This window comes from Eriocheir sinensis, chromosome 44 (assembly GCF_024679095.1).
Source record: "Eriocheir sinensis breed Jianghai 21 chromosome 44, ASM2467909v1, whole genome shotgun sequence".
In the NCBI taxonomy this organism is placed as follows: Eukaryota; Metazoa; Arthropoda; class Malacostraca; order Decapoda; family Varunidae; genus Eriocheir; species Eriocheir sinensis.
Genome location: NC_066552.1, coordinates 14,424,518 through 14,451,989, shown reverse-complemented (window position 1 = coordinate 14,451,989; position 27,472 = coordinate 14,424,518). Strand labels below are relative to the sequence as shown.

The following is a 27,472-nucleotide window of genomic DNA, read 5'->3' as shown; positions in this document are numbered from 1 at the left end:
CGGTGGGGACCGTTGCCACCAATATGTAACGGGGTACCGGGGGGCGTTTAAAGGGCGTTGATTAAGACTTCAGCTTCCTTAAGGCGAGTATATTCTTAGCCTATATGTACAAAGAGCGTCGGAGCAAGAGCGACTACCGTTGTGGGTCCGACTCTCGTGAAGGAGTGACGAGTTACAATTGGGTTTTTTCCATTGACAATTGTATGCCTAATTCGTGGTGATATTAAATAATAATAATAATAATACATTGATATCCTACTATAACAGTAAGTCTACAGACACCTGTATACAGTCGGTGCCATTGACCCTTTACCACCAGAGCTTGGGTCTCTGTTTTTCTAGTCTTTTCATTTTTTTTACTAATTCATCGTCCCTAGCCACCTTCCTCTCTCCCCCTACCTGCCCTCCCTCACCTTCTCGTCCCTGTCTTAACAGCTCCAAAATTTCTTCTGATGGAGAGAGTGAGGTCAGCCTCTGAGAACAGGTCTCTCTCTCTCTCTCTCTCTCTCTCTCTCTCTCTCTCTCTCTCTCTCACACACACACACACACACACACACACACACACACACACACACACACACACACACACACACACACCCATTTTTTACTCAAGTTTTATTTCCGTACTTGCCTTTCTTCTGTGTTTCCGCCCACCTCGTCCCTCCCTCCTCTATCCCTCTCATCTTCTCCGGCCCTCCTCCTCCCCCCTCCCATCCTCCCGCCTTATGAGGGTTCGCAGCTCCGCCCACTTCTCCTCCTCCACCTCATTTGACACTAATAATCTCCAATTTGTCTGTCTCAATTCTTACAGAAATATCATTTTATCATAATTTTCCCCGTCACTATCACCTCTTTCATTTCTACAATCATTAACAACATAACTGTTAAAGCTGAGAGAGAGAGAGAGAGAGAGAGAGAGAGAGAGAGAGAGAGAGAGAGAGAGAGAGAGAGAGAGAGAGAGAGAGAGAGAGAGAGAGAGAGAGAGAGAGAGAGAGGTTTGCCATAATCGCATAAACTATATGAAGCATTCCGGTGCCCTAATGCGCAGTCACTAGCATATCAACGTGAATATCTACAGAGTAAAGAGAAAGAAAGGAAGAGAGAAAGAAAAACAGGAAGGGAAAAGAAAGAAAGAAAGACAAAACAAGAGGAAGTAAAAGAAGAGAAAGAATAAGAATATAAATAAAGAATGAAAGATAAATAAAGAAATAAAGATAGATATACAAAGACAGAAAAGAAAACAGAAAGGAAGAGAAAAAAGGAGAAAGAAAGACAACGAAAGAAAGAGAGAAAGAACAAGAAAGTTAGAGAAACAAAGAAAGATAAAGAGAAGGAAAGAAAGACCCGGCACCGTCGGTGGACCCATTTTTGGGCTCCCGCGAGTCGGTCCGCTGAAACGGCGAACCCAGTTCTGGGCTCGGCTCAAAACGCCTAATTCGAGCTAATTGTAGGCGGTGGCGGCATAGAGCAACCCACCATGCATGAACTGGGTCATTGTGGTGGGTGATTGATCTTGAGGTGGGCTTATTTGTCATAGGTGGTGCTGTAAGGTCGTGGCAGACTGAATTAGCTATCCATACAGTAATCACTTGTCAAATTCTCTAAAGTAGACAACAAGTGACTCTCGGCTTGATACCACGTGTCACTAGACTGTTTATTTTGTAACAAACACCACCCAAAAAGAATGGAGTTTGAGTATAAGTAAATATTTTTAACGGCTTTATGGTTATGAGAGGAGTACTCTGATGTACGTTCCATGCTCTTTTCTTAGTCTCAAAGCGCAGTTTAATGTTACCGTTTTTCGGCCACTTCTCGGCTTTCCCATCGCCGAAGCCCACGGGTTAAGGAAGTAAATAGAGAGACAAAGAAAGAAAGAAAGAAGGAGAAAGAAAAATGTAGAAAGAAAGTGAAAAAGTAATGAGAGAAAAAAAGAAAAAAAAGAAAGGAGAAAGAAAATGAAAAATAAAGAATTATAATGAAAAATGCATAGACAAAGAAAGAGACAGACAAGAAGAAAAAAAAGAAAGAGAATAAGAAAGACAGGGAAATATAGAAGATTAAGAAAAAGAAAAAGAGAAAGAAAAAAGAAAGAGAAAGAGTGAAATAAACGAATAATGATAAAGAAGGAAAATATATAGACAGAAAGAAAGAGCCTCCCCTTTTTAATCCACACTCCTCCTATTGTCTCCTGGGCTGTGCAGGTGTATAGGAAGGGGGGGGGGGGGGGTCGCGATGATAGGTTCACAGCGAACTTCAAGAGAAGGCTGAAGAAGTGGAAATCACCCTCCTGCCCAGCCAAAAGTGTAAGAGGGACATTGGCCTTAACCCGTGCGCTTCGGTTATGGGAAAGCCGAGAAGTGGCCGAGAAACGACAATATTACACTGCATTTTGAGGCTAAGAAAAGAGCATGGAACGTACATCAGAGTACTCCTCTCATAACCATAAAGCCGTTAAAAATATTTAAATTTACTCAAACTCCATTCTTTTTGGGAGGTGTTTGTTACAAAATAAACAGTCTCGTGACGGGGGGCATCTAGCTGAGAGTCGCTTGTCGTCTACTATAGATAATATGACAAGTGATGGGTAGCTAATTCAGTCTGCCATGAACTTACAGCACCACCTAAGACAAAAGGGCCCTCCTCAAGATCACTCACCCACCACAATGACCTAGGGCATTCATGGTGGGTTGCGCTATGCCACCACCGCCTACAATTAGCTCGAATTAGGTGTTTTATGGCGAGCCCTTTTTAGGGTACACCATATCACAGCTACGACTCATGAAAGCCCTGAAAAGGGTCTGCCGACATTCTCGGGTTAACTGTACCATGTACTATCGACTCGAATGGCCTGGAAGACACCCAGACTAAAACTGTCATTGACGGAGACAAGATACGGCACCGTCGTTATTCCTCCCCAGGTTTCATAAGAACATAAAAACATAAGAACGTAGGAGTCTGCAAGAGGCCGGTAGGCCTGTACAAGGCAGCTCCTTTGAGCCTAAACTTCCGTGTATCTAACCCCACCTAATATCGCTGTCCATGAATTTATCTAATTTATTTTTGAATGTGACAATTGTATTGGCACTCACCACATGGCTGCTAAGCCTATTCCACTCATCCACAACCCTGTTAGTAAACCAATTTTATCCTATGTCCCTGTGGAATCTGAATTTATCCAGTTTAAACCCATTACTTCGTGTCCTACCCGGTTCTCTTACCAACAAAACCTTATGAATATCCTCCTTATTAAAGCCCTTCATCCATTTATAAACCTCGATCATGTCTCCACGCACCCTTCGCCTTTCTAGAGAATGCAAGTTTAACTGTTTGAGTCTTTCCTCGTATGGCAAGTTTCGCAACCCCTGAATCATCTTAGACATCCTCCTCTGCACCGATTCTAACATTTTGATATTCATTCTATAGTAAGGTGACCAGAACTGAACCGCATAGTCAAGCTGAGGTCTAACTAATGCTAAATATAGTTTGAGAAAGACTTCGGCGCTTCTGTTGCTTACGCTCCTTGAAATAAATCCCAGTACCCTATTTGCTCGATTTCTAGCTTGAATGCATTGTGCCCTTGGATGGAGATCAGAGCTCACTAAGACCCCTAAGTCTCTCTCGCACCAAGACCTGCTTATGAGAGTGTCATTTAAACAATAGTTAGAATACTGCACTTCCCTACATTGAACTCCATCTGACATTTATCCGCCAAGTCATACAATCTGTTTAGTTCATCCTGGACAATACTAGCGTCCTGATCCGACTCAATTACTCTACCGATCTTGGTATCATCTGCAAACTTACTGACATCACTACTAATTCCTGTATCTAAGTCATTGATATAAATAATAAACAAAAGTGGACCTAATACCGAGCCTTGTGGGACCCCACTCGTAACACATCCCCAGTCAGATCTTTTACTATTGATTTGCACTCTTTGCTTCCTATTGCTAAGCCACGCCTTGACCCAGATCAAAACTTTACCCTCTACTCCGTGAGCCTGTAATTTAAGCAACAGTCGTTGGTGAGGAACTTTGTCAAACGCTTAACTAAAATCAAGATAGATCACATCATAATTTTCATCTCTGTCTACCGCTTCAAATACTTTATTTTAGAAGGACAAGAAATTGGTGAGGCATCACCTACCTTTCGTGAACCCATGCTGCGAGTCGTGACTTAAGCTATGTTTCTCTAGATGCTCCCGAATGTTCCTGGCTATTATGGACTCCAGCATCTTGCCTATAACCGATGTTAAGCTAACTGGGCGATAGTTTGAAACAGCTGACCTGTCCCCCTTTTTGAAAATCGGCGTCACATTAATTACTTTCCATAGGCTGGGCACAGCCAGTATTTACCGACATCTTAAAGATATCGGTTAATGGGTCACTGAGTACATCACCTAATTCCTTTAATACCCTCGGAAGTATCCCGTCAGGACCTGGCGACTTATTCTTCTTAATTATCTATCTCATCCTGAACTACTTGCCTGGTAATAATTATATCCCTCAATTTATCGCCATCCCCGCCCTCGTAAACCTGAACCCTTTCCGAAATAGTCGTTCGATTCTCTTGTGTGAATACTGAAAGGAAGTAGTCGTTCAGCAATGTGCTCAGATTTTCGTAATTTTCCACTAGCTCCCCTGTGTTTGTTTTCAGCGGTCCAATTTTCTCCCTTGTTTTTGTTCTATACATCTGAAAGAAGCCCTTAGGATTACATTTCGTCTCATTTGCTACTCTGATCTCATAATTCCTTTTTGCTATCCTGGTGTTTTTCTTCACTAATCTAGATAGTTCGACATACCGGCCCCTGAGATGTGTTTCACCATTCTTTATGTTCCGATAAATTCCCATCTTTAACCCTATCTCGTGATTTAGTCCACGAGTCATCCACTTAGGGTCATTGTTTTCTTTTCTAAGTGTTCGCTGTGGTAAATGCTGTCCTTGCCCCTCTACTATTACTCTAACTAAATTATTGTAAGACATTTCTACCTGGTTCTCCTGGCTCTCCAATCCGCAGTTCTGGCCCTCATGAATCCCTAAATTATCCCAGTTTACCCCTTCAAGATGTCTTCGAAGCCCCTCGTAATTTGCCCTTCTGAAATCTGGCACTAACACTGGGTTTGGTTCGCGGGTTACCGGCCTGTCTAAGCTAAAACGAACCGTTCTGTGGTCACTATTTCCTAACTCTCCGCCCACCTCCAACTCATGTAGCTAGTTTCCATTATTAGTTAGGACTAGGTTTAATATGTTATCTCCTCTGGTAGGCTCAGTAACTACCTGCTTAAGGAAATTATCTTGTATAACTTCAAGAAAATCCTCGGCTTCCAGGTCACCCACTAGGTCTTCCCAGTCTATCTTCCTATAATTAAAGTCCCCCATCACGCAGACATTTTCACTTCTACTCACCCTGCCAATCTTCTGTAGTAATATACTCGTGTCCTGCCTGTTAAGGTTGGGTGCCTGTACGTAACTCCTAGAGTTAGTTTTTTTCTTTCCCTTTGTAAAGGACCACCCAAACTGATTCTGAATCCATGTTAATTTTGACTGAATGGTTAACTAAACATTTAAGTGAGTCTTTAACATATAGCGCAACTCCACCTCCCTTTCTGCCCCTTCTGTCTTTGTGAAACATCTGATAACCCGTTATTTCAAATCCCAATCTAAAATTTATATTGGCAGTGTCTATCCATGTCTCAGTGATCGCTATTATGTCAAAATTTTCTGAACAAGCTTCACCCCTTAGTAAGTCTATTTTGTTTCTGAGGCTCATGCTGTTAGTATAGAAGATTCTTACCCCGCCCTCTGTTACTTCCCTATACTTACTTCTAAGTTGCCTGGTTGTATTATGAGCTACATGTCCTCTCTCATTACTCCTCCCCCCCTCGTCTATACTAAAAAATCCCTCAGGGTACTAAGTGCTCGCTCAAGGGGGTCTGGGAGAGCCTCAACACCCTTGAACGTCAAGTGTATCCCGTCACGGGCGTACAGGGCGTCGTTGCCAAAGAGGAGGTCCCAATTGTCGACGAACAGCTACCCATTGCGCTCGCAGTGCTCAGCAAGTCTGCTGTTCACTGCTATTGCCCTGGACAGCCATCCATCCAGGACGCCACACCATACTGGTGACCCACCAGCGTCTCTTATCCTACCTAACAATTCCCTAAAACGCCGGAGAAGATCCTCGCTTGGCACACGGGAAACGTCGTGTCCGCCACAGCTGAGAAAGACAATGGGGTTCGTACCCTCGCTTGCCATACACGCCTCAATCCTGTCTGATATATGGCCCACCCCTGCCCCTGGGAAACACACCTTCGTCCTGTTCTTATCCTTGGAGCAAAAATACCTGTCAACATAACGCACCTGACTATCACCAACAACAAGCACCTGGCGGCCAGAAGGAGAGGTGGGTGAAGGGGGGAGGGGAGAGCGGGAAGGGAGGGGAGGGACCTGCTGTGAAGAACGAGGAGAAATTGTGGAAGAGGTGGAAGGTGAAGAGAAGGAGGAGGAGGAGAAGGGGGAGGAGAAGGAAGAGGGAGAGGAAGAGGAGGATGTTGGGGAGGAGGAGGAGGATGGGGAGGAGGAGGAGGAGGAGGGGGAGAAGGAAGAGGAAGGAGGAGGAGGAGAAAGGGAGGGTGAAGGGAGGGAGGGAGGAGGAAGAGGGGGAAAGGGAAGGTGAGGGACAGGTGTGGGAGGGAGAGACGAACGAGGAGGCGGAGGACGCGGAGGAGAAAGAAGGAGAGGAGGAGAAGGAGGAGGAGGAGGGGTGAAAGAGGGGAGAGGGGGGACGGAAGAGGAAGGCGAGGAGGAGGAGGAGGAGGAGGAGGAGGAGGATGAGGAGGACAGGGAGGAGAAGGAAGAGGGAGAGAAAGAGGAGGATGTTGGGGAGGAGGAGGAAACATGGACATGTAAACATGGACTAGCAGGCAGCAGATAGCCTGTTGGCTCATTACTAGGCTGCCTGCGTTCAGTGATTTAATCAATCCGTTTGCCATAGGAGTGGCTTGCAGGGAAGGATTAAAGCACTTGTGTATCTACTCTTGGAAACGTTCAGTTCACTCCCGATGCAGCAAAGTGGCGATCAATGCGTTTCTTGAAGGAGTTGATGGTCTCTGCGCTAACCACTTCTGCAGGAAGGCTGTTCCAGTGGCGAACAACTCTATTCGAGAAATAACTCCTGCCAATGTCGGTATTGCATCGCCTTGCTTGAATTGTTTTTCCGTTGTTTCTTGTTCTCAGGTTGGTTTGTAGCGTGAAGAGTTTGGAGTGATCAACGTTGCTGAGCTTGTTCAGGTACTTAAAGACTTGTATCATGTCTCCCCGCAGGCGTCTCTTTTCCAACGTGAAGAGGTTGAGTCGCTCAAGTCGCTCGTCATAGGGCCTCGTCCTCAGTGATGGTATCATCTTCGTGGCGCGGCGCTGTACTCTCTCAAGTAATTCAATGTCTTTCCTGTAATTAGGAGACCAGAATTGCACGGCAGATTCCAGGTGGGGCCTTACCAGCGAATTGTACAAGGATAACATAGCTCCCGGCGTCTTGTATTCGAAGTTCCTCGATATGAACCCAAGCATTGTATTGGCTTTCTTACAGGCGGACTTGCAGTGTTTTATTTGTTTCAAGTCACTGCTGATGGTGACCCCGAGGTCTCTTTCCTCTTGCACAACATGTAGTGGTTCGCCACCCATGTGGTATGTGTGGTTGCTGTTTCTGGATCCGATATGCATTACTTTACATTTGGCAGTGTTGAAGGACATCTGCCATTTTCTGACCACCGAGTGATCTGGTCCAGGTCTCTCTGGATAATTTCGCAGTCTGCCGTTGTGAGGCCTTCCACCCACCTTTGTGTCGTCGGTAAATTTTGAAAGATATGATTTCAATCCTAGTTCTAGGTCGTTGATATATATGATGAAAAGTATGGGTCCCAGCACTGACCCCTGTGGCACTCCACTTGTGACCGGGAGCCACTCGGAGGCCTGTCCGTTGAGTACAACTCGTTGTTTTCTTACAGTGAGCCAGTCCTTGATCCACGCTGTCAGATTGCGCCTAATCCCGCCGACTTGAGTTTCTTGAGGAGTCTTTCGTGTGGCACTTTGTCAAAGGCTTTCTGAAAGTCTAGATATATAACATCGCTGGGGATATGATTATCCCAGTTTTCATAGATACCTTGGAAGAAGTCCAATAAATTGGTTAAGCATGAGCGCTTGTTCCTGAAACCGTGCTGAGCATCGGAAATGATGTTGTTGTCTTCAAGGAACCTAACGAGTTTGTCTCTGATGATCTTCTCGAGGATTTTTCCCGCCAGAGAGGTCAGGCTGATTGGTCTGTAGTTTAGGGCCACACTTTTGTCTCCCTTTTTGTAGATCGGAGTTACATTCGCTTGTTTCCAGTCTTTTGGGACTTTGTTTTGTTGTAGTGACAGATTGTAGATGGTGGTGAGTGGCTTGAGGATTTGCTGCTTGAGTTCCTTGAGCACCCTGGGTGACAAGTCGTCGGGTCCGGTGGACTTGTTTGTCTCGAGTTTGTCTAGGTACTTCTTCACATCCCGTTCTTCAATTGTGCCAATTTCTAGGGGAGTGATTCCCATCGGTGGGGTAGGGCTCTCGGGTACGGACTGGGTATTCTCGACCGTGAACACAGACGCGAAGTTTCTGTTTAGGATTTCGACCATTTGTCTACGGTCCTGTGTTAGTACGTCACTTTCATCTTTTAAGGGACCGATATTGCTTTTTGTCTTCTTTTTGGTTCTTATATACGTGAAGAACTTTTTCGGGTTGGACTTGGCTTCGCGTGCAATTTGCTTTTCATAGTCGCGTTTACGCTGGCGAATGAGTTTTCTGCAAGCTCTGAGGCTTTGATGGTATTGTTCGCGTGCCTCGTCAGTGCCGTTTTCTTTGAGCGAGTTGTATTTTCTCTTCTTTAAATTAATCGCCCGTCGAACCTGGGTAGTCATCCATGGTGGGCTTGTGGCATTTTTTGTTCTCCTTGTCTTCATGGGAACAGTTGTTCTCTCTACCTCCAGGAGTTTGGTCTTGAAGCCATTCCACGCTCCGTCCACAGGAGTGTAGGCCATGTGTTCCCAAGTTGTCTGGGTCAGCAGCTCACGAGCGAAATTAAAATTGGCTCTTTTGTAGTCTCGAATCTTGGACGTGTTTTCGGTGAGTTCATGGTCTGTTCTGATCTTTAGGCGGATTAGGTGATGGTCGCAACCATCCAGCTTTTCGCCGACTTGACATTCACGTGTGAGATCTGAATCACTCACGAGTACTAGGTCTAATATGTTGTTTTCCCTCGTCGGTTGGGTAACAATCTGAGTAAGAAAAGTGTCTTCTAACATTTCGAGCAATCTGTTACCCTCCCGTCTCCAATCATCGTGGTCCAGTCAATGTTGGCACAGTTAAAGTCCCCGATAATGACTGATTGTTTGTTTTGCGTTACGGTGTGGATTTCTTCGTACAGCGCTTCGTCGTCCGCTTCTTGTTGCTTTGGAGGTCTGTAAACGGTTCCAATCGTTATTTTGTTGTGCTTGCTAGTCTCCAGTTCAACATATACTGTGTCATATTTCTCTGAGTCTTCTTTGGTTACTTCAACGGCAGGGTATTTGTTCTTGACGTAACAGATAACACCTCCTCCTTTCTTGTGAAGTCTGTTTTTGTAGAAGCTCTCGTATCCTGGAATTGAGAATTCGGTCATTAGGTGGTCAGAGGTGGCCCACGTTTCGGTGATGGCAATCACGTCCGGACTTTCTACGTCAACGTAGGCAAGTAACTCATCCCGTTTGGGTATTAAGCTCCATGCGTTGGTGTATAGGACAGAAATGTCCTTCTTGACTTCAGTGCTTCGAGTCACAGTAGTCCGGCGTCTGCGTGTGTTTTCTGTTGGGGGCGTTGGTGTATGATGGGCGGGCTCTACTGGTTGGTTGTTTACGATACTTTGGTGCCACTCCCGCGCCGGAGTTTTTTGAGTACAAAAGTACTTCCTCGCTCAGCAGCCTACCAAGCCGTGCTGAGCCAATGGCATTGAGGTGAAGACCGTCAGGACGGAAAAGGTCGGGGTTGTCAAAGAAATTATCCCATACATTTGCGAACGAAACCTCCTCGTCCTGACAGAGGTGCTTCAGTCTGTTGTTGATGTTTGACGCCTTTCTGTGGAAGCCTGTGAAGGCGTTGATTCTCGGAAGAATCCCGGAGACAATGATGTGGCGTGACTTTTCCTTGTAGCGGCGGATTACTCGTCGGTAGTCGGCTAAAATTTCCTCCGTGCACGTTGTTTGAACGTTGCTCGTGCCAGCGTGCAAAACAAAGAGTGTGTCCTGTTCCGTGCGGTCTGAGACGAGGTCTGCCGCTTCTTCTATATCTTGTAGTTTTGCGCCAGGAATACAGTAGCGTCTCCTGTTCTTGATACTTCGTCCACAGAACTCAGTCAGAAGGAGAAAGGGAGGGTAAGGGAATGGAGGGAGGAACGGACGAGGAGAGGGAGGAGGAAGAGGGGGAAAGGAAAGGTGAGGGACAGGTGTGGGAGGGAGGGATGAACGAGGAGGCGGAGGACGAGGAGAAGAAAGAAGGAGAGTAGGAGAAGGAGGAGGAGGGCGGATGGAAAGAGGGGAGAGGGGGGACGGAAGAGGAAGGCGGGGAGGAGGAGGAGGAGGAGGAGGAGGAGGAGGAGGAGGAGGAGAATGAAGAAGAGAAGAAGAAGGGAATACATAGGGAGAACAGACACCAGAAGACCTATCGGTCTATGGCGAGGGTGTCTGTTTACTACCGCTACTACTAGTAATCTACGTGTGGTAGGACAGGACAGAATAGATGACGGCTCCTCCCCACCCACCTCTACCTCCGGCAACGAGCCGGCAGGATATAGTTAGAAGAGAACACCATGTACCTTTAAGGAAGAAAGGGACATGGAAATTTTACAGTAAAGAGATAAATAAGAGGAAATTACTACCCTTAACGTATACTACTGGTAACCTAAGCTGTGGGGGAGAATGACTTCATTACATAAGAACATAAGAACATGGAAACACAGGGAGACTGGAAGAGGACGAGTGGCCTACACAGGTCAGCCCCAGAATCCACCCTAATACTCACGATGGGTGAGGTGTAGTTTCAGGGGCACAGGTGGAGGCCTGATCCTCATTTTACCGGCGGTACTATGCACGCACCAGTACCCTGTTACCTTACTGCACCCACACCTTACTCCACCTGTCATGCGGACATTAACTGTTGCTTTACTCTATTGTTAACTTACGCTACTTGCAATCTAGGTTGTGGGGGAGAATAATATGGATTTAGGTTGAGGTCTTGCTGCAATCTGTCTGAAAACATGCGAAGAAGGGTCAGTATAATCTTATATCCCTGAAGTATTTATCCAATGAGGACTTGAAGCTATTGATACTTTGTGCGCTAACTACTGACGGTGGGAGTCTATTCCAGTGATCGACGACTCTATTAAGGATTTTGAACACTTCAATTAAGTCCCCTCGTACCCTTTGATTTTTTAGGGAAAACATATATAAACGCTGGAATTTGTTTGGTTGCTCGTCGCTGTATCTTTTCTAGCAAAACTTGATATTTGATATAGTTCGGTGACCAGAACTGAGCGGCGTATTCTAGATGTGGTCTTACAAATGCTAAATATAATATCTTAATAAGTTCGGGTGATTTATAATCAAAGTTTCTTGAGATTAATTCTTACATCATATTAGGTTTTTTACTCGATGCAGAACATTGATCACTCATTTTAAGAGTGTTACTGATAATGACACCAAGATCTTTTTCTTATTTTACTTCGCTGAGCTCATGTCCTTGAATCTGATATTTAAAGTTAGGATTTTTTCACCTATGTGCATTACTTTACATTTATCTACGTTAAAACTCATTTGCCATTTTTCGCTCAAGTCGGCAAGTCTTATTAAGTCTGATTGAATATTCTCGCAACTTTGACAGTTCATTACCGTACCTCCTAATTTGGTGTCGTCGGCGAGTTTGGGGACTTTTGATAGGATATCAGTTTATAAGTCGTTCACGTAAATTATGAATAGTGTTGGCCCCAGGACCGAACCTTGGGGAACGCCACTGGTGACGGGTTGCCAATTCGATGCTTCACCATTATGAATTACACGTTGTTCTCTGTCGGTGAGCCAGTCATGAATCCACGCATATAGATGGTCGTTAATACCGTGTGAACGCAGTTTAGAAATAAGCCTAACGTGAGGAACTTTATCAAACGCTTTCTGAAAATCTAGGTAAATTACGTCATATGGGCTTCGGGCGTCCCAACATGTATAAACATCGTTGAAAAAGGTTAATAGGTTGGTAAGGCAAGACCGATTACTACGAAATCCATGCTGACTATCAGTTATCAAATCATTTGTTTCAAGGAAAGTGATAATTTTATCCCTGATTATTTTTTCGAATAGGACAAACGTAAGGCTGATGGGACGATAATTACTGGCTTGTTTTATATCTCCTTTTTTAAAGATCGGAGTAATACTGGCCTTTTTCCACTCGAGAGGCACACTGGCCTGTGCTAATGACTTGCTGAATATTAGTGTAAAATAAGTACTTAATACTTTTACTAATGATTATGATCATGACAAGAATAATAATGGTAATGATAATGATGCCGTTATTCTACTACTACTACTGCTAGTACTACTACTACTACTACTACTACTACTATTACTACTACTACTACTTCTACAACTAATAATAATAATAATAATAATAATAATAATAATAATAATAATAATAATAATAATAATAATACGATTACTAAGAATCCTAGTAGTAACAAATGTACGGAAGTGGGGGTAACCTCCGCGGGGGGGACTGGAAGTCGGGGTTGGGGGGGTCAGCGGGGGGGTTACGGAAGCGGGGGTATCTGGACCCCCCCTACCCCCCCCAAAGTCTTTCACCTTTTCACATGCCCTACCCCCCCCCGTACCTCCCCCCCCAAAAAAAATATAATCTTTCACTTTTTCACATGCCCTACCCCCCCCCCACAAAAAAAAATAAACTTTCACTTTTTCACATGCCCTACCCCCCCCCCCCCCTCTCTCGGGCTAGCGTACGGAAGCAGGGGGTGACGGAGCAGGGGTAGGTCGGTCAGCAGGGAGGTGACGGAAGAAAGGGTGGTCAGCAGGGGGTGACAGGGAGTGGGGTAAGACGGTCAGAGGGCGGTCAGCGGGGGGGTGACGGAGGTGGGAGCATACACAAAGTGAGGGTAATTGCTATTGTTGTTGTTGTTGTTGTTCTTGTTGTATACACACACACACACACACACACACACACACACACACACACACACACACACACACACACACACACACACATATTCTGTGCTATATAAGCATCATACTTTAATAATTACCATCATTAATAGAGTTTCCGCTATGACTGAGACATATTCAGAGAACCTTCTCGATATTTTCCAATATCCTGCGCGCATAATAGTTGCAGGATATAGCAACTCTGGAAAATCGGAACTTGTACAGCAGCTTATTCTGAAGTATCATGAAAAGTTAAAAAAAATTGTCATATGTGGCTTAACGTCTCATCCTCTTCAAAGAAATAAAGAAATAGGACCTAAAGTTATAGTGTCGTCTGAAATAATTGATCCAATTGCCAACGAGGATACGTTTGATCAGAGAGGGACATTGTATGTACTTGACGATATTTTCATTGATGCTGTAAGGAACAAAATTGTGATTGATGCTTTTACTCGCGGACGGCACAACAATATTTCATGCATATTTATCACTCAAAATCTATATATGGGTGGAAAGCATGCAAGGAATATTAGCCTGAACTGTTCTCATTTCCTCTTGTTAAGACAGCGCGATTTATCTCAAATTCACACTCTGGGCAGACAAATATTCGGGAAAGAGAAGGCAAACCAGTTTGTAGATATATATAAATATGCTGTATATTCACGTCCTTATGGATATCTTCTTGTTGATTTGGGTATAAATACTCCTGAGTCCCTACAGTTTCGCTCAAACATTGTTGGAGAACCCCCAGGTGAACGCGTATTCCAATGGTGAACTCCAGGAGGAAGGAACTCTTACACGCACTATACTCCCAACATAACGAACCCTATTGTTTAAGCTCTCAGGCGAAATTATGGGAGAAAGCAAAAAGTATAAATCCGGCAATAACACGTGATGACGTACTCAACTTTTTGAGAAGCAATAAAACATATACATTGCATAAGCTACAGACTAAAAAATTTCCCCGGCAAAAGATAATAGCCTCAAAACCCAAAGTAATCATGGCTGCCGATTTAGCAGACGTGAGACATATAAGAAAGGAAAATAATAATATAGGCTACTTGTTAGTATGCATAGACGTGTTTTCTAGATATATGCAAGTTGTCCCGTGTCGGAATAAAGGCGCAAATACTATGCTCGTGGCCTTTAAACAAGTGGTGGAAAATAAAGATTCTGAAGGCTTACGAAGATTAAACACCGACTTGGGCACAGAATTCTGGAATCGAAAAGTAAGAAACTATTTATGTTCCCGGGGCATTAAGCCTTAAGTGAGATCAAAGCAGCCTTGGCAGAGCGGGCCATTCGTACACTTAAAGCACGCATCTACAAGTTCATCACGTCTCAAAATTCTTCAAGATATATTGATCAGCTGCAAAACAAGGTCAGTGCCTACAACCGCTCGCCCCATTCTAGACTGAAGAACAAACAAACTCCCATTGATATTCATAACTTAAAAGACCCATCTGCAATCAAACGGCAATTCCACGCAATGTATAAAAACCCGAAGCAACCAGCGTCTTCCATCAGTTCTCGACTGGCAGTTGGGGAAATAGTTCGCCTTGTTCGAAGTGCTCGTTCCTCTGTATTCCATAAAGGATACACGCAGCAAAATACTCACGAGCTCTTTCGCATAAAATCAATTAAACACAAGAATCGCCCAAGAAGTTATCTCTTAGAAGATTTGTCTGGAGAACCAATACAGGGGATATTCTACGCGCCAGAGCTCGTCTTAAGCGCTCTGCCTGAGACAGACGATATTAAAATACTGCGTTCACGAAAAAATAAAGGAAAAAAGCAGTATTTTGTATCGTGGTTGGGATACCCTACTTCATTCAACAGCTGGATTGACGCTAATGATATTGTTGAAAATGCGTAAAAAGACACCACTCCTCAGTGCACACAAAAACTTTGTCTTACTTTTAAAGAAATTAAAAGTAAAAGATAGAAACCGTGATATTAAGCAAGCAGCTCGAGAACAATTGAACTGTATATCTAAAATATTTTCCAATTTTTTAAAGAAGCACTTCACCCTCAATAGCAAAGTTATCAAGAAATTACGTAACTATCGGGAAGACATACGTGCCATAGCTAGAAAGAAAACTCATCTCCATAAGAAAAGACTTATATTGACATCGAGAGGGGGTGGTAATATATTAGCTGCTATATTACCTATTGCCGCTTCCTTGATCGGAAAATTATTTGGATAATGCGCACGTATTATCTTGTTCCTGAGTCTACCGCTGAGCGTGTTTTAATGGGTATTAAGCCTAAATGCGCTAACTCCACGAGTCCGGGGGTCAACGGCCAATCGTGTTTCAACCCGCAGTCGACCCATCCCGATCACATGCCGATCTCTGAACATGTGCCAGCAAGCAGCAGCGGTCCTGTCGTGTCGTCCCATGGTGCAAGACCAAGCACTCCTACAAGATTGAACCCGTCATCTCGCTCTGTAAGAAAGAAAAGTTACAAAAAAAAAAATATCGCGATCTGGTGTATACAAAACCACAAAACTACCACCCGTGGAACTTAGAGTCACAGGAATTCGGGAGAACAAGATATCCTCCAATCCTGAAATAAGTAATTTAATACCTCTGTAAGTTAAAAGTATGCTAGAACGAATAAAAGACAATCCCATCGTAAAATGGGATAGCCGAGGCAACCTATTGTCTTCTGTTCGATCCTCCAATATCCTGTACATGTTGAATTTACTCTCTAATGCAAGTCAAAAACCAACGATTGCTGACATTGCTGATATAAAACACATCATTGACGCCACGGGTGTATTACCTATCAAAATAAAAAATACGAGCGTGCGGTAAAAGATTCAGGGATCTGGTTTCACCAAACAACCATCGTTGACAACTTACAGATGGGACCCATATTAAATCCGCTTTTCCAATGTGCTAGTATAGTCTTACATTGTGATTCAAGAAAGAAACAGAATCATGGGCGTTCTAGATACCGAACCGCGTTGGACGCGCGACTTATACAGAGGGGGCGGCGACGTCATAGAGAGAGAAATGCCGGAGGCGAGGACGAACACGCTCGGACACGGTGGTGCCCCGAGCGGGCTTATAAGAGAGAGCAGATGGGACGATGGTTCGCTACTCGTCCCTCGCCATCAGCTGAAGCGGTACTATTCATCACTCACCAGTATACCAGAGGACACCATGTCGGACGCCTACGTGTTCAACTACAAAGACGGTTCTCCTGGCGATGACATCTACCGCAACAACAAGACCATCATCGTTTCTTCCCTCAACTGCAGTTCCTGCTACGAAAAGAGGGGGTTTACTGGACGCCTACATGGATTATACCCGCACAGTAATCGCTACCGCGAAAGAAGCCCGATCTATCAACTGAACAGGTGTCGCTGGGAAGATCGTGGTATTCCCGGTAGTCTGCATATTCGCTGTCCTCCGAGTGAAAATCTTCCTTATGTGGCGTGTATCCTAACCCAATATGCTCCTGGCCGCGAACTGGAAAATAACCCTATAAACCAAGGATATCTTCAGACGTCAAGAGATCAAAATTTCATTCGTGGGGTAAAGGAAGACAGTTATGATAACCGTCTCCGCTGGTTTAAAGAGTCCATCACAAAACTGGTAGAATGGGTGATTAAAAGCAACATTACAAGTGTCGTCTTCCCCTACAATATTGCAAGCGCTGGAATTCTTTACGTGTTGTGGAAAGCTGACTACCAACCGCATCTCCAAGAGGCTGCGGCTGAACTCCAACTGCATAATATATCGTGCGTCATCCTGGACAGATGGTGGACCTGCGATGAGCCTGAAACAAAATTAACTCTATCTGTGTCTCCCGAGCGAAACAGGAAGAGGAAACTAGTGGATACAGAGGACGATGCTGTGGCTGACGAATGGAAAAGAAAACGGGACGGTGATGTAGTCGACGTGGGTCCTGAATAACTATAGCTCCAGACAATTTCCCAATAATTATGTACATCACTAAATGTAAAATATGTCAATAAATAACAATGTAATGATGTTTAGTATGATTTACCTTCAATATGTAATTGGCATCTCGTCATGTCTACCTCTATATAATGAAATAATTATAATATTTTTGCTAGTGTCTTCCTTGCTCTAAATGGAGTCACATCATATATATGTTACCAGCATTGCGGAAGGGGAAATTTACCCCAATTCCAACACTAGCTTTACTAATAATATACAGACTTTAACATTAGACAAGGACGTGGAATATGAAGTCGGTCTACTGAACGTGTTGCTTCCCCGTCGGTATTACATTGTTAAACCGGGTGAACCAGAGTGTAGTATACATCTTGAATGTGGTATAAGACCAACGCCAGATTCAGAAGCTATTGAAAGACGCACACTGTCAGAAGCTATTAATGCTAATATCTTGTATAATGACACTGGGTATTTGCTGATGTGTGTTAACGGTATAATAACGACATTGATAAAGGAGATGGTCGATGGATACAACTACCATTTACTAGCGTATTCTAGAGAGGTTCTTGCATTTACCTCAACAAATGATCATTTAACTTTGTTCTGCTACAATGGTTATCATCCACAAGTTGTATTTATTAAGGTTTCCTTTGATACGCGACTGGCCCAGGTTCTCGGTTTTGTCCCCAACTTAGGTTATGCTGTGTTTTCTTCCTTGGGTACACATGAAGAACAAAAAAAAACCGTTCTTGTTCCGCTACATGGTCATGCCCCTCTGTTGAGAAATGGTGACGTACAGTGTGTTCTCATTTACACTGACCTTGTCAATCCCTCTAGGTATGCAGGGAAAAATGTAAATATTCTTGATGCCTTTTCGCTCTCCGGAGGTCTAACAAAAGGCATGCATCCAACTATATATAAGTCCCTTAAATCCAAAGTAATTGATTCGATTTCTATTAAACTCACAGATCAAAAAGGTCGTCCTATGCATTTCGAAGAAGGATACCCTGTCACATGTTTACTTCATTTTTTTTTTTTTTTTTTTTTACAGCAAAGGAGACAGCTCAAGGGCACAAAAAAGTAAACATTAATAAAAAAAAAAAGCCCGCTACTCGCTGCTCCTAAAAAGAATACAAAGAGGTGGCCGAAAGATAGGTCAGTTTCGGGAGGAGAGGTGTCCTGATACCCTCCTCTTGAAAGAGTTCAAGTCGTAGGCAGGAGGAAATACAGATGAAGGAAGATTGTTCCAGAGTTTACCAGCGTGAGGGATGAAAGAGTGAAGATGCTGGTTAACTCTTGCATAAGGGGTTTGGACAGTATAGGGATGAGCATGAGTAGAAAGTCGAGTGCAGCGGGGCCGCGGGAGGGGGGGAGGCATGCAGTTAGCAAGTTCAGAAGAGCAGTCAGCGTGGAAATATCGATAGAAGATAGAAAGAGGCAACATTGCGGCGGAATTTAAGAGGTAGAAGACTATCAGTATGAGGAGGAGAGCTGATGAGACGAAGAGCCTTTGCCTCCACTCTGTCCAGAAGAGCTGTGTGAGTGGAGCCCCCCCACACATGAGATGCATACTCCATACGAGGGCGGACAAGCAACTGTGCAGGGGAGAAGAACTGGCGGAGACGGTACAGAACGCCCAGCCTCGAGGAAGCTGATTTAGTAAGAGATGAGATATGAAGTTTCCAGTTGAGATTTTGAGTTAAGGATAGACCGAGGATGTTTAGTGTTGAGGAAGGTGATAGCTGGGTGTTGTCAAAGAATAGGGGATAGTTGTTTGGAAGATTGTGTCGAGTGGATAGGTGGAGAAACTGTGTTTTTGAGGCGTTGAAGGACACCAGGTTCTTCTTGCCCCAATCGGAAATAATAGTAAGGTCTGAGGCTAAGCGTTCTGCGGCCTCCAGCCTTGAGTCGTTAAGTTCCTGAAGAGTGGGTCTTCTATTAAAAGAAGTTGAATAATGCAGAGTGGAATCATCGGCGTAGGAATGGATAGGACAGTTCGTTTGGAAAGAAGATCATCAATGAACAACAGAAAAAGAGTGGGAGATAGGACAGAACCCTGTGGGACACCACTGTTAATAGATTTAGGGGAAGAACAGTGACCGTCTACCACGGCAGAAATAGAACGGTCAGAAAGGAAACTGGAGATAAAGGTACAGAGAGAAGGATAGAAACCGTAGGAGGGTAGTTTAGAAAGCAAAGATTTGTGCCAGACCCTATCAAAAGCTTTTGATATGTCCAGCGCAATAGCAAAAGTTTCACCGAAACGGCTAAGAGAGGATGACCAAGAGTCAGTTAAGAAGGCTAGGAGATCACCAGTAGAACGCCCCTTGCGGAACCCATACTGGCGATCAGATAGAAGGTCAGAAGTGGAAAGGTGCTTTTGAATCTTCCGGCTAAGGATTGATTCAAAAGCTTTAGATAGACAAGAAAGTAAAGCAATAGGACAGTAGTTTGAGGGATTGGAGCGGTCACCCTTCTTAGGTACAGGCTGTATGAAGGCATACTTCCAGCAAGAAGGAAAGGTAGATGTTGACAGGCAGAGGCGAAAGAGTTTGACCAGGCAGGGTGGCAGCACGGAGGCACAGTTTTTAAGGACAATAGGAGGCACTCCATCAGGTCCATAAGCCTTCTGAGGATTGAGGCCAGAGAGGGCATAGAAAACATCATTTTGAAGAATCTTTATAACAGGCATAAAGGAGTCAGAGGGGGGATGAGTAGGAGGAATATGCCCAGAATCGTCCAGAGTGGAGTTTTTAGAAAAAGTTTGAGAGAAGAGTTCAGCCTTAGAGATAGATGAGACGGCAGTGTTGCCGTCAGGACTGAGGAGTGGAGGGAAAGATGAAGAATTGAAGTTGGAGGAGATGTTTTTGGCTAGATGCCAGAAGTCACGGGAAGAGTTAGAGAAAGCAAGGTTTTGACATTTTCTATTAATGAAAGAATTTTTGGTTAGTCGGAGAATAGATTTGGCACGATTTCGGGCAGAAATGTAAAGTTCATAATTAGCATTAGTTTGAAGGCTCTGGTATCTTTTGTGAGCTACCTCTCTATCATTGACAGCACGAGAACAAGCGTGATTAAACCAAGGCTTTTTAGCGTGAGGAGTAGAGAAAGAACGAGGAATGTATGCCTCCATTCCAGAGACAATCACCTCTGTGATGCGCTGAGCACACACAGAGGGGTCTCTATCCTGGAAGCAATAATCATTCCACGGGAAATCGGAAAAGTACATCCTCAGGTCGTCCCACCGAGCTGAAGCAAAATGCCAGAAGCATCGCCTCTTCGGTGGGTCCAGAGGGTGTACATATCCGATCGCGTTGAATCTTTGAGTACATTTTGCTGTATTAATAGGAATGTTGTCCATTTGAAAAGACAGTCTCCTCGCCGCCACCATGCGGGTTACATTCATCCCTCCTTCCGTAGCAGAATATCATACCCTGTTTTCGAATGGCAAACAGATATCATCCCGAGGGAGCGGTATTGATGATATAGTCACACTTTCTTATGAACCAAGCTATCACAGAGGCGGGGGTTTATTCTCGGTTTTAGCTGGACTCGCTAAAAGAGCTTTCCCTTTCCTAGTGAAGAATGCCATTGTGCCTTCAGCTCGAACATTTGGAAACAATGTTCTAGATGATATTTCACACGGAAGCAACTTGAGAAGCTCTAAAAAAAAGCATGGAATTAATTCCTTAAAGCAAGCTGCAATGAAATTGACTAAAGGAAGCGGGAAAAAGAAAGTCAAGCGAGTCGGGAGGAAAAGGTGTTATAAAAAGGACATCTTTACCGAGTTGTAATCATTGTTGAACTAAGAGCAGTATGACGAGCATCACCAGCGCGGTTGGTGTCGGGAACCCGCGTTCTTCCCTGGGGCAATAAGCCGCCGGTGTCAGTGAATTGTTTCCCCGCCGTAACAATTTGAGGTTATTGGAAACAACGATTGCCTCCCGTTATGATGCTGATGTTTTACCTACTAACCTCGGATTCAATATGAAATTATCCGATAGATATATAGAATTTCTCATTCCTGGAACACTTTGCAGTTTTATTGATTTGGGGAAATTGGTGTTGCACACCTCTTTACGCTTAACTAAGCCAGACAATACTACTCTCGAAGATGCTCAACACGTTGAATTTGCAAATAATACCGCGCACAGCCTATTCAAATCAATGCAATGTTTTTGGGGAGATGTAACTGTTGACAATAATGTACTTTATGGGTACACGTCATACGTTAAAATGCTGAATACTTTGTCGCCCAACAAATTGAATACAATTGGAGCCAATGCTAATATTACCATCCCAGGGAACGGTTTTATTTCCAAAGTAACAGCAGAATACTTTGACAATGCCAGCGCGCAACACAAGACCATTATGAAGCGGGTTAAGACTCACGGTATACAACTCTGTACCCCGCTTCTTCTGGATATAAGTTCTTTAGACAGTTACTTGCTCGATGGTATTTCGGTTAGACTCCGAATGGAACTATCTAGTAATGCATGGCTGCTAAATTATCCAACTGGCGATAGCATTCGTCTGCATATAGACTCAGCCAAGCTGCTTTATACGCGACTGTTTCCTTATCCTAATGCACTTCATGCTTTGAACGCGTCTCTCGCCACAGGGAATCTTTTGAAATCGACATTTACCAAAACCCTCTTGAAAACCTATGTGCTAGCCAAAGACCAAACCTCAGGAACGTATGATCAACCGTGGGGTAATGTTATTCCGGAAAAACTCTCGCTTATTATAACGAGCATGGAAGCTCATTCTGGCGACTATACGCTAAATCCATTGTATTTGAGCCATGGCGATATAAGTCAAATAAGCTTAAGTGTTAATGGTAGAACCATGTATAATATTCCTAGTAAATTCCCTCATGACTATGCTGAGCTCTACCATCGTACTCTGGATGCACTTGGTTTTCACAAAGACCATTTAATCGGAAAGGATATTTTCGGCAAGGGGGCAATGATTTGCACATTTGATTTGCGTGCTGAAAACTTGAATGATAATTTGCCCGTTGAAATGAACAGGGGGCTTAGACTTAGCTTGAATCTAAGCAAGGGAGAAAACGAGAACCGTCTGTTGATACTGTTTGGCGAAACATTGGGTATAATAACAGTTAATTCTGAAAGACGGCTGCAGTGTGATGTGCGCGCTTGAAGCGGCTGTGCGATGAACAACATGGAGATTGAAAGAGGATTGAGGGGGCACATAGGAAAGATAGCCTTGTTTTTAGGCGTGTTATTGGCAGACGAGGTAAACTCTATACCTCAATATAGAAAACCTATAGTGTACATCGTCAATACGCTACCAAGTTATTCTAAAAGAGAAATGGGACACTGGATTTGTCTCTACTATGAACCATGCATGGCAGTGTTCCTAGATAGTTATGCTCTCGATCCAAAATTATACTCTGATCATTTCAAATATATTGATTACCCCGGGCTCAGTATGTATAAAAATGCATTTCGACTTCAAAGCACGCGAAATGATGTGTGCGGGGCTTATGCTATGTACTTTGCCTACAATGTTTCGCACTTGGGTGTAAGAGAAACTCTTGAAAAAATATGTATGGAGTTTTCCAAGACCGAATATTCGAGGAATGATGAACACGTGATGCGATTCGCTTACAGCAAGTTTATAATACCCGTATGTCATCAAACATTTAACACGTGCTCATAAAAAGAAAGTATTGACTTATTGATTTTTTCATATTGAATTGTATTACATTCCATGAAGCTATTCTAAGCATAAATAATTTTCTAGTTCCTTTATCGGGGGTGGGGTGGTTGTATACCATGCTTAAATCAGAGGTCTGGCTCCACTCACAGGTCCTCACTCGTCACCGCCACTACCCCGTGCTGCCCCCGCCCGGCCCCGCCCCGCCCCGCCCCACTTCGTCCCGGGCCCCGAGCAATCCTGTCGCATCCTGTCGCCGCACCTCTCGCTACCGCCGCCGCCGCCGCCCGCCTGATTTGGCGGGCAGTCTTTTATGCATGAGCCGGATCGAAACATAAAAGCGTTTTATTCATGTTTCCACAAATCGAATAAATTTTAAGACAATTATTGTGTTTTTTTCATCCGTTTCTTTTTTTTTTTTTTGATAAAGGTCATATAAACAAGTCAAACAAACTCAATGTTTATTGGAATTTGGTCAAATTATGATTCCAGATTCATCATGTGCAATTTTATAATATCATAGGCTCCAACATTAGTCCTATATACAGAATATATTTACATATATTTTATATTTAACAAAAATAGCAGGCAAATTCTTACACTATAAACAGTATATACAACATTCACACCAGTCCCTATCTTATAAACAACTACAATTTATTCTGAAAAGTCTGTATCTACTAGCATATATTCAAGGGGGGATGATGAGAGCATTTGATTTATTTGTTCCTGTTCCGCGGCTTGCATTAACATGTCATCATCCGCCTCTACCCGTTTTATCAAGGGAAAATATTGCTCGGCCAGCACATCCCGTTCTCCCCACAATTCATAGGTTTCTTCTTCTAGTTCTCCCATTTCACCGATCTCTTGCCCACCCATTACCTCGGCTAGTCTCGCTTCTGTTATGCCTCTTTCATCGCCTTCCTCCAAATTTTCTTCGTTTGACAGTGTCATGATCTGGGCTACCTCCTCCTCCTGCTCTTCCTCCTCTACCCCTATAGAATTATCGGGATGACCCTAAGATCGTGACTCCAAGGTGCTAATGTAGTATCTTTTGTCCTCAACTACAGATATCCCTCTCTTGGGATATTTTACTGTACTCATTCGTCCATTGCGCACTGTGAATCCCTGATAGTCAAAGGTAAATGTTTGCTTCTGGAATAGGGCGTCTTTGTATCGCTGATGAGCAATTTTCTTCTTTATGAACTTTGGAACGCCCTTAGCTGAACTCAACCGGTCACCGTCTGCCAAGAGGATGGAGTAGCACTTTGGTTTTACACCTACAAATTCTGAGATGGTTCTTTCCCCCACTTCAGACTTGAGAAATCCAAGCTTTCCTTTGTTGTCTGTGCTGTACAAGGAATGTGAGGGGCTAAAGTTACTTGTGTCTATATAGCTTTTGAGGTACAACGCGTTTAAAGTAAGGACTTCGGGCCAGCTTCAAAAACTTTTCGCGGTTGGTGACAATATCTATGTCTTCACTATATTTGGCCGCGTTCATCAGGAATCGACCAAAAATGCTGTTTGAAATACACTTGATTGCATTTTTCTTGATAGGGCAAGTAGCACTTTTGCGGGCTTCTATGTTATCCTGAATGAAGTCCGCAAGAAAGTGCTTTTGCTTAAACGTATAAATAGCATGCACTTTTTTAACAACCAGGCCTAGTTGAATAAGTAGTTTAAGGAGGGGCAGAGCAAATAGCATTTTCTCCTGAGCAGCATGTGTTCCAATCAGTTTTATGTTCTTACACGGTGCTGGACGGTTTTCTTCTTCAAACCATTCGCGTGTGACTGACGATATATCTCTGTTGGTGATATTGTGTCTTCTGATGATCAGTGGGAGGTCATCCGTTTTCTCAACGACTTCACGTGAGACAGCCTCAGTATCGCACAGAATGAGATATCCAAACTCGCCATCGGTTGCTTGATTGACCAAGCCCCCGCTCAAAAACGACTGCATTTCTGTCTCATCTAGTTTTCTCATATCCCCACATGGCAACTTCTCTTGCATTACAGTGGGATAAAGACTGTTGAAGTCAAGATATGAAAGGAAAGTGCTTCTATCATGTTTTTTATTAAACTGAGGGTTCGTGTAGATGTTATTGGCGCGTACAAAACGACGCACAACACTTGTGTAGCCCCCACGCACATTTGTTTGAATGCAATGATATATGTCTGGGCTACTAAGCACCTCTAATTCCTGCTGTGTTTTTAGCAGAAAGGAGTCATAGGCAAATCCTGGCAGGCTAACATAATTTACAATATCCAACCTCCACTGGGTTTTCAAAATACCTCGCCACTCTAGGAAGACATCACATAGAAGACCAACATCCACTTTTACATAAAGCAACAAATAGTCCTTCAGGCTCTGACACCCAGCTACTTTCCAAACATTCTGAGCATGTTTATAATCACTTTCGGAAAGTCCTGCTTCTTGAAGCGAATTGAAAAAATCTTCGCGGGATGGAAGACGTGTCTCAGAAAGTCGTTCCATCGAATCCATATAGTCATAACAAAACACCTGCTTTCCCTTGATCAATAATGGCAACGCAGGTGCTGGCACATCTTTCAACATCTGTTGTGTGCATATGGGTTCGTTCCCATTACTGATGAATTGGTTCGCTAAAGCCGCGAGTGAACCAGACATAAAGGCATACGAGTCAATATATCTCAAGTCATTTATGATGACTTCATGGTATTTGTGAACTGAACGTTTTGGTCTTAGTTTGATTTTCAAGTCAGGTATCGTTAATTCACGCAGGATTAACGACATGTCGTAATTAGCATTATGTGCAATGAGAGTGAGCTGCAATTTGTGATTTTTCATTTGGAGGTTGCATCTATTACAATAAGCTCCAATGTAATTGTTTCCTGATTTTTCATGGTCATGATGTTTTACTCCTTTACCTTTTAAAAAACCCTGTTTGCAGAGAAGACAGTGAGTTTGCTCATTGTGACGCGCCGTATCTTCATCGGTCATGTTGATTTTATTGTAGCCTTTAGAAAATTTCAACTTTTTCCAGGCACACTGCATTGTATGAATAAAATGGTTTACAGCATTACTTCCACAATAGGATCCGCTTTGTACTGTTTCTCCGTTTCTATTCACTCTAATGTAAGCATACGCTATGGCAAAGTGATGTCTCTTTACACATCCAGACACATTCGAAGAAGACTCTACGAGAATACTCTCAAAGTCATAGAATGCTAAATAAGATGGCTCATATGCCTTAGCATGATTATTAAATTTCACAGTAGAACCCGCGGGTGGGAATCTTAGTCTTGTGATCATCGTTGGGCAAATTAGCACATGTTCAGCAAGCGTTGTCTTGTTCTCACAGGCGCACAGGCAGATATCGCAAAACATTTTTTTTCCCGCGACGTTGGCAGGTAAACAGGTTCATGTATGCGTCAAAGTCTTGGATAAGAGCTAGGTGTCTGTTCCCCAACAACAGACAATGAACAACTTCTTGATCTTTGAGCCCCTTTCTGACTAGAGTTAGTTCGCCTTTTTTGTCTTCAACGTTGTCTAGACAGTAAACGCGAATACTTATGTTGTTTAATCTTTCAAGCCGACCGAGGTCTTCCCAGGATACCGGGGTTGGAATGTTACCCGTATTAATAGAGGCCAAGCATGCATTCTCCCATTGCCTGCCCGATGGAACTACATTTCTTGACTTTAGATAGCGATAAGCTGTTAGAACTTGGAAAACACAGTCCGTGGGCCCCGAAGGGTTGAGAACTTGTGTTTTCCCTGGAAAACCCTTAGGATAGGGCACATACTCTCCAATACTATTGTGCAGCATTATAAGAGAGAAGGAAAATTTTACGCTAACTATTTCATCTAACGTAAATCCACTGCCCTCTTCGTCTGATATGTCATGTTCAAACCGATTAACAAAATATTCGGATAGTTCACGTACATATGAATCTATATCGTCAAAGCTAATTACCTGCATATGACTTCTCATATACATATCTCTATATTGAACTCCATCGTCGGGGTCTTCTCTGACTAAACGCAGATGCATGTCAACGTACACTTTAAAAGAAGGAAGTCTAACCTGCTGGCAGCCTTGGAATACAGACTCTACTGCCTCGCGAAGACGGCCAGTGTTGTTGTTGAAATATGATGCAATGTCGCCGTTGTCTGCTGGTGGGACGGGCACGTCGATCGTTGTTAAGGCCCCGTTGAAATGTTGGCTTATTTCACCGGGTGTTGGTGAGGGTGTTGTTGCCGGCCGTCCCGGGTTATAACCGCTGGGCCCTGGCTGTGGAGAACTGTTTGGATGGGAGAATCCCTCACGACGGGCTTGCTTTTTCCTGCAGGTGTCTGAAGAAAGGTAAAATAATATTAGAGAGAAATAGTGAAATTACAATTTATTTTCCTTAGAACAGACGTGTGCGCAATAAAAAACGTAGAAACTTACCGTTTGTTCCTGTATTCGCTTGTTTTCGTTTTCGTCCACTACCGATCGCTGAAGAGGAGGGCCAATGGCTGAGCCTACCAGACCCGCCTTCTTCGGAGATAGCCCTTAAAGAATACGAAACACAAATGAATTTTTTTGAACCCCTCTACCCCGCACATATTTTACT

At 43.7% G+C, this 27,472-nt stretch overlaps 1 protein-coding gene and 1 long non-coding RNA gene across 2 annotated transcripts in view; both read right to left on the bottom strand.

The window, feature by feature from the left end:
• The window catches only part of LOC126980612 (uncharacterized), a 61,182-nt gene that overhangs the window by 23,798 nt on the left and 9,912 nt on the right, over positions 1–27,472 (bottom strand). The window lies entirely within an intron of this gene.
• LOC126980613 (uncharacterized) overlaps positions 26,644–27,472 on the bottom strand; it is a 1,648-nt gene continuing 819 nt past the window's right edge. Inside the window, exons 2-3 of the long non-coding RNA XR_007733425.1 lie at positions 27,307–27,410; positions 26,644–27,209 (exon numbers count right to left, since the gene is read on the bottom strand). This is a non-coding gene — a long non-coding RNA (uncharacterized LOC126980613). The remainder of the gene's footprint in view (positions 27,210–27,306; positions 27,411–27,472) is intronic.